The sequence below is a fragment of the Onychomys torridus genome, chromosome 1 (genome assembly GCF_903995425.1).
Source record: "Onychomys torridus chromosome 1, mOncTor1.1, whole genome shotgun sequence".
Taxonomy (NCBI): Eukaryota; Metazoa; Chordata; class Mammalia; order Rodentia; family Cricetidae; genus Onychomys; species Onychomys torridus.
In genome coordinates this window covers 83,645,661-83,653,661 of record NC_050443.1, presented here as the reverse complement: position 1 = coordinate 83,653,661, position 8,001 = coordinate 83,645,661, and the positions used below count along the sequence as shown (strand labels likewise).

At 37.6% G+C, this 8,001-nt stretch overlaps 1 pseudogene; it reads right to left on the bottom strand.

Annotated features, from left to right (window-relative positions):
- Positions 1-5,880: 5,880 nt before the first annotated feature.
- Positions 5,881-6,898, bottom strand: LOC118576944 (annotated as a pseudogene).
- Positions 6,899-8,001: the final 1,103 nt, after the last annotated feature.

Below are 8,001 nucleotides of genomic sequence, written 5' to 3'. Positions count from 1 at the left end.
TTAGGTTAGCTTCCTAGCACGTTAGTAATAAACCAACTAACTAAATGAATACCCTATAAAAGTGGAGAATTTGCTCCTAATATATTTAACCAGCAAGTATCAGAATTGTTGGCTTTTGCACCAATTTAACTCTATTAAACTTTGTTGAGACTCTAGAAGTCGTTTCTTTATATGACTTATAGCCTTATGTGACTATATTCAACATTAACCCTGAAAATAATTTGTGTAATATAACATGTCTATTATATGTTCTCATAATATATTTGTTGAAAATAAGCTAAATTTTAAAATAAAAAACAGAGCAAATAAGATTTTCTATATCCCAAAGTATTTTAATATGTTTCAAAATATGGTGACTTCATTTTCATATCTACTTCTGCAGACATTCTTTTAATATGTTGTTTTGAGGAAAATATGATCACATATAGATACATAATTGGAAGAAGGAGGACTTGAGTTTTCATAACTTTTTCAAATAATTGTGGATTTTTTTTTACATTATACCCACAATGAATAAAAAGTGGCAACTCAAAGATCAGTTGTAATGTAAAATATAAAACTATATTGATAGGCTTTCTTCCTTTTTTTCTTTCTTTCTTTCTTCCTTCCTTCCTTCCTTCCTTCCTTCCTTCCTTCCTTCCTTTCTTTCTTTCTTTCTTTCTTTCTTTCTTTCTTTCTTTCTTTCTGGGTGTTTTGTCTGCATGTTTGAACATCACATGCACACTTGGTGCCTGCGGAGGTCAGAAGAAGGCATCAGATTCCTTAGAGCTGGAGTTACAGAAGGTTGTAAGCCACCATATTGCGCTGGGAAATGAACTAGGTCCTCTGGAAGAACAGCTAATTCTTTTAATCACTGAGCCATCTCTCTAGTCCCTATATAAATGAATTTTGATGTACTGTTACATTTAAAACAATGGGTCTGTCTTGCATTTAAATTAATTTTAATTATGCAACATTTGTGACATCAAGTCTTTGTAATTGGAAATGCTGATTCCTAGAGTTGTATAAATGTCTAGTTGTGGGCCATTCCTCATACAGTTTTGCATGCCACATGAATAGCAGAGAAGTTGGTTGTCAGTAAGAGAATGAAACTGACAAAACCAGATAATGCTTAGTGTTATGACTTCTCTGAGTGTAACAGAGAGCAGGAGAATTACCCAGCCCAGTCACCCACAAAATCATGAGAATGGACAAATATCATAGTGTTAAGCCACTATGTTTTGAAATAATTAATGAGGAAATGTAGTTAATTTGAGGGAATGTTGTAATGATCACTTTAATGATTTTTTTTTGGTGTCAAATAAAAATTTAACCTTGACTTTAAGCTAGACTCCTACTTATAACATATCATTATTAATTCTTAGGAAGTATAGATTCATTGTTGAGAACATTCTTGCAAAAAAAGTTCTGATGTTATGATTTAAATATATAAAAATGTAACTAGATAAAGAGTTTAGGCATGTAGCTCTTCCTTAAAATAAACACAATGTGATATACTTATATAAACTATAGCTACAATAGTTTCATAACTGGTTTTACCGTACTTTTGTGAAGGTATAGTCATTCTCTAATTAAATTTATCCAAGACAACAATGGTTTTCTCAGATTTTCAATTAGGGTCTTAACTAAAGTGCTGGTTTACCTATGACACAAGTACCTTAGGAAATATATGGCATTTTTATTCCTGAGATATATTATATATGCAATTTGACTTTTCTTTAAGGAAAAAATTGAATAAAGCAGACTTGATTTCTCAACTGTGAAACTGTTGCTTGAAGTTGAACAGAAGTAGCAATGGAAAAAGCATCACAACTTCATAGATAATCCAAATTCTTTCAAGGTCCTCAGACGTCCTTATACATACTACCGCAAATAAGTATTGCAACAGATACTCTAAAGTGGAGAGACTCGTGGTTGGGAATGGTACATGGTCCTGGGTTGAGATACAACTGAACAATAAGATTAAAAAGGAAACAAATCTTTTAAGATGCTGGCAGTATTGAGCATCATTGACATATTGTACCAGACATATTCAGTAGAAAAGTAGAGTATACAACTCTTGAGAAAGAAATCAATGCTCAGATTCCATTAAGTATAGTCTCCATTTCTTTCTTAAGTAAATTTGTTCTGCAGAGCTTTGAACAGTAATGTTTAGTAATGCTGTTTTAAAAATCAGTTACTGCTATTTTTATCTGTATGCTATTGGTACTATTCTTTAATCATCAATATCTCTCTTATTGTATTTTTAGAGACATAAAACATTTTAAAGAATGGACTCACAAATCAACAGTTAAGAATGGTATTTATGAATGAAATGCTCTTGACCTTAAGTATTTAGGTCACTAGCCAAAGCATAGCCTGAGGAAAGAAATGAAACTCTCTGTCACATCAATAATTTGATTTTCTTATGCATTACATTATGAGTGAGATGCCATTCTCTGGGACTTTTGAATCTTTCAGGGTTAGATGATCATCTTCTGTGCTGCTTTAGCATTTGTTAAAACTGTTGCATCCCTCCTGTAGATTGCTGTCAAATTGTGAGTACACCGTGTCTGAATAACCAAATTTCCATTTACTCATCTTCTGTTAAGATGTCCAAGTAAATATAATTGACCTCCATTATTTTTAGTTTAATTGGAGTGATTGTTTCTTCCCTGACTGTAGCATGAATCTTAAAATGTCTTATTAATAAAAATAAACCAAAACCAGGTATTGGGGTGAACGCTGGAAGATCAGAGAAGCAGAAAAAGCCACAGCTTCCTCACCTTGCCAGTTCCTCAACTGATCCTATTTCCTCAGACTAGAAGCCTCTGAGTCCTCATATCAGAATGGATCTCAGCTGAACTGCTGCTTGAAAGCCTAGAAGCTTAACCAGACAAATGCTTCTAGTTTCTGGTCTTCACACCTTATAAATCTTTCTCTTTCTGCCATCACTCCCTGAGATTAAAGGCTCACTTCTTGGGATTAAAGGTGTGTGTCACCAACCCTGGCTGTTTCCAGTGTGGCCTTGAACTCACAGAGATCCAGAGGGATTTCTGCCTCTGGAATGCTAGGATTAAAGGTATGAGTGCCACCATTTTCTAGCCTCTGCATGTAGTGGCTAGTTTGTTCTATTACCTCATGTAAGTTTATTAGGGTGCACAATATTTTGGGGAACACATACCACCACACCACACCTGACTTCTGTAAAGGTCAGTATCTTAACTACACAATTCAAAACATTTTTTTATCTTGTCTGTATTAAAATTTTTGTTGAGAGTAATGGTGACCAGGAAGAGAAATGGAAGATTCCATTACAGGGTTTAGTTGAGTATGTTGTTTTTAATAAAATCTCAATCATTTGATTTTACCAATAAAGACTTGGGAGCCAAATGCAGGGGTGAAAACCTGCTAGCTCAGAGAGGCAGAGAAAGCACCCAGCTGACCTTCCTCCTCTGCTAATGTCCCAGAAAAAGAGCTTTCTTCAACACCATCTCAAAAAAAAAAAATCCCCCACTCCTTGCCCTCTGCCACGCCCCCAACCCAGTCCACTCATGTACATCTCATCCACTTCTCCTTCACAGGGTCATCTGTGTGTGTGTCCCTCCTAGGGTCTTTTCCTGTTAGCTAGCCTTTCTGGAGTTGTGGGTTGCAGTCTGGCCATCCCTTCCCTCCCATTTAGTATCCACTTATGAGTGAGTACATACCATGTTTGTCCTTCTGAGTCTTGGTTACCTCACTCAAGATGACATTTTCTAGATCCATCCATTTGCCTGAAAATTTCATATCATTGTTTTTACTGCTTAGTAGTACTCCATTGTGAATATGTGCCATATTTTCTTTATCCATTTTTCAATTGAGGGGCATCTAGGTTGTTTCCAGGTTCTTGCTATTACAAATAATGCTGATATGAACATAGTTGAGCATGTGTCCTTGTGGTAAGATTGAGCATTCCTTGGGTATATGCCCAAGAGTGGTATTACTGGGTCTTGAGGAAGACTTATTCCCAATTTTCTGAGAAACTGCCATACTAATTTCCAGAGTGACTGTACAAGTTTTCATTCCCACCAACAGTGGAGGAGTGTTCCCCTTGCTCCACATCCTCTCCAAAATAAGCTGTCTTCAATGTTTTTAATCTTAGCCATTCTGACAGGTGTAAGATGGTATCTGTGGGAGGGCAGGGAGGAAGATACGATGATAGATGAGGACATTGTGGGAAAAGGAAGAGGCAGGGTGCTAGGGAGGGTCTCAGGAATCCACAAGGTTGACCCTACCTTGGTCTGCTGGCAGTGGTCCAGAGGGTGCCTGGACTGGTCTACTCTGGTAACCAGCCTAGCAAATAACCTAGCTGTCATCATAGAGCCTTTGTCCAGTGACAGATGGAGGCAGATACAGAGATCCATGGCCAGGCACCAGGCTGAGCTCCAGGAATCTAGTTGATGAGAGAGAGGAGCGATACTGCAGGTGAGGGATGTCAAGATCATGATGAGAGGACATACAGAAATGACCAGCCACACTAGTGGAAGCCCATGAACTGTGGACTGGTGGCTGTGGAGCCCCCATGAGACTGGACTAGGCCCTCTGGATACAGAAGATGGTTGTTTGGCTCAAACTCTTTTGGGGGCACCGAGGAAGGGGGATCAGGATCTGTCCCTGGTCTATGGGCAGGCTTCTGGAATCTGGTGCCTGTTGTGTGACACCTTGCACAGCCTTGGTGCAGTGGGAAGGGGCTTGGTCCTGCCTAGGCTCAGGATGCTGGGCTCTGCTGACTCCCTATGGGAGACTTTGATTTGGGGGATCTGGGGTGGCTTGGGAAAAAGGACTGGGGGGTGGGAGGAGGGAGCATGGTCTGTGGATAGCATGTGGAGTGAGTAGAAAATTTCTTAATAAAGAAAAATGAAAAAAAATTATAACATAAAATACCCTCAAACTAAATATCCCTCCCACCTACTTCCTGTGCATCTCTCTATCCATCCTCCTGACTCCCTCTTCCTCTCTATGACTTTTTATGTCAACTAGTTGATTGCTCCACTTCTTTACCTATGGTTGACTTTTTAAAATCCTGTTTATAATATTTAAGCAGGAAACTCTTGGATTAAAGGTGTGTGCTAGGACTGAGCTACACCACAACTAGAAACAGGTTTTTCCAATAAATTATGCAATCTCAGTGTTCATAGTGTAGTTAAATATCCTGCAACATGAACAGACAAAAATACTCATTAATTTGGAAAGTGAAAAATAAGTAAAAATAAATGAATAAATTCACCAGTCATTTTACAAATTAATTGTCCTGGAACTTGAGACCCATACCCTATACCAGATGGTTCCATCACTGTGACTCCTGAAACATTCATACTTTTGAGTAAGGAACATGTGTCTATTCTAGGAACTATAGTGACATGGCAAGCCTTTTGAACTTAATATAGAGAGAAGTTACATATTTCTTCAATTAATTCATGTGCTAAATTTTATCTTCAGTATTTCCCAGGCCAGAAAATATTTTTAAAAACCGTTTAATTTATTATATATAGGGATGATAACCAACATGAACAAAAGATTTAAGGAATCCTTCAAAGAGATACAGGATATCTCAAAGTGGATCTGTTGGAGGGAAGTTGTAATTCTACACCAGTGAATTGATTAAGGATAGAGGCAAAAAGCATTGTTCTACTTTTTGTATCTGTGAGACTAACTAGACCTAATTATAACAAATATATCTTTACTTAAAAATACCATGTTGTGCATTATAAATACAATCTTACCAGACAAGTAAAGATAAATTACTTTTTTAAATTACCAATGGAGAAAAATCATGGGCAAATTGTTGAGATATAACCCCACATACAAACTTTCCTTAACATTCTTTAAATTGCATACTCTTAGAAATGTAATGGAAAACACTTATCTTTTCCTCCTTGTTATAGTTTCATTTATCATTCTTCTATTTACTTTCAAAATGCCAAGAAATTTTAGGTCACTTGAACCTTTTTCATCATGAAAGAATTTAATGATGCTATCTCTGATTTGTTTGGTCTTCATTCCATAAACAATGGTATTTAAAGTTGGAGGAAGAAGAAGATAAAGATTAGCTACAATGATGTGAAAAGAAAGGGGAATGGTGTGACCCCCAAAATGATGAGTAAAGAAAGTAAAGAAGGCTGGAACATAAGTGATGATGATGGCAGATATGTGGGCAGTGCAAGTACTGAAGGCCTTCTGCCGAGCATCTGCTAATGACAGGCTGACCACTGCCCAGAGGATCATAGTGTAGGACACAGATATACAACAAATGTCAAACACTCCAATCAAGAGTGCAACCATGAGACCATAGATGACATTGATTTTGATGCTAGCACAGGACAACTTTACCACAGACATGTGGTCACAATATGTATGGGAGATGACATTACTTTGGCAGAAGGGCAAACATTTAACCAAGAATGGAAAAGGAATCATCAGCAACACACCTTTCAATAAGGTGGCAAGCCCAGCTTTGGCAATGACAGAGTTGGTAAGTATGGTAACATAACGTAGTGGGTAGCAAATGGCCACATAGCGGTCTAAGACCATGAGCATGAGCACTCCAGACTCCACACCTGTGAATCCATGCACAAAGAACATCTGAAGCAGTGAAGTTAATTTCCTTGAGTTTGAACTAGAAAACGACTAGGGCATTGGGAAGAATGGTTGTGCAGGTAAACAGATCAATGAGAGAAAGCATGGCCAGAAAGAAATACATTGGGCGATGTAAGGATTCTTTGTAGTAAATGAGGTACATGAGGCCAAAGTTGCACACTAGGGAGATGATGTACATTATACAGAGTGGAAGGGAGATGCATATATGCAATGCTTCCAGACCAGGAATTCAATTAAGAAAGAAAGACTGTGGAGATGCATATGAGCTATTGGAAACCAGCATAGCTAATTAAATGGATACACTCTATTGTTCCAGAAATCTCTATCCTGAGGAAAAATAATTAAAACATAAAAATTTGATTAATATCTTTCCAGATGAAAACTTAAAACTATAATAAAAATATGTTTTTAAGTAGTATCAGCAATTTTGAGTGCTGTTGGACCCTGACGGCTCCCTCAGGGGAGGGGGTGAGAAGACACAGTGTCAATAGCACAGACACTGAGAGTCAGTTGAAGGCAAATAATGAACTAATTTATTCAATAACAGCCTTATATACCCTCCTCCCAGCACACAGGCTGTGTGGTCACCCCTCATTGGCTGGGCATGATCAGAAACTCTGACAGCACCTGTTGCTAGGCCTCCAGGCTGACTCTAGGTTGGCTCATGAGGAAGTACATTATGTGCATGCCTTGGCAACTGGTCTGAGCCAAATTCCTTGACCCTATGGGCCTGTCCTACTACATTTGAGTACTAGTGCCATTTAAAGAGCACAATTATTTAATAATATTAATATTCTAGGCAGTAATTTAACAGTTTTTGAAACTAACTAAATATAACTTAGAGTTATAATATTTTTACCATTAAAAAGAAGCAAAAACTGGGGAACTGAGATGTTTAATAGAGTTTACTCTCTGTCTCTCCCTGTGTCTCTGCCTCTCTCTGTGTCTCTGTGTCTCTGTCTCTGTCTCTGTCTCTGTCTCTCTCTCTCTTTCACACACACACACACACACACACACACACACACACACACACACACACACAGAGAGAGAGAGCCAGCCAGTGGTAAGCCACCATACTCCTGTAAATAACTCCTCACTCTAGTCCTGTAATTAGATTTAACTAAACTCAGTGATTCACCAATATTTTTAAGCATAAGTAGATGAGAAAACCAAGGGAATCAGTAGACACTGGAGAGAGACAAGGGAGGGTAATGGGGGTATCTAGTTAAAATACAAGTAAATAAAGTAGTATAATGAAATCTGTTATGTGTAATTTATATATGCTAATAAAATATTATTCATGTAAGATACCAGCACTTATTAGTCTCCTACTATTTAGTCTTCCTTGAAATAGGATACAACTTACAGTGGTAAGTTATTACATGT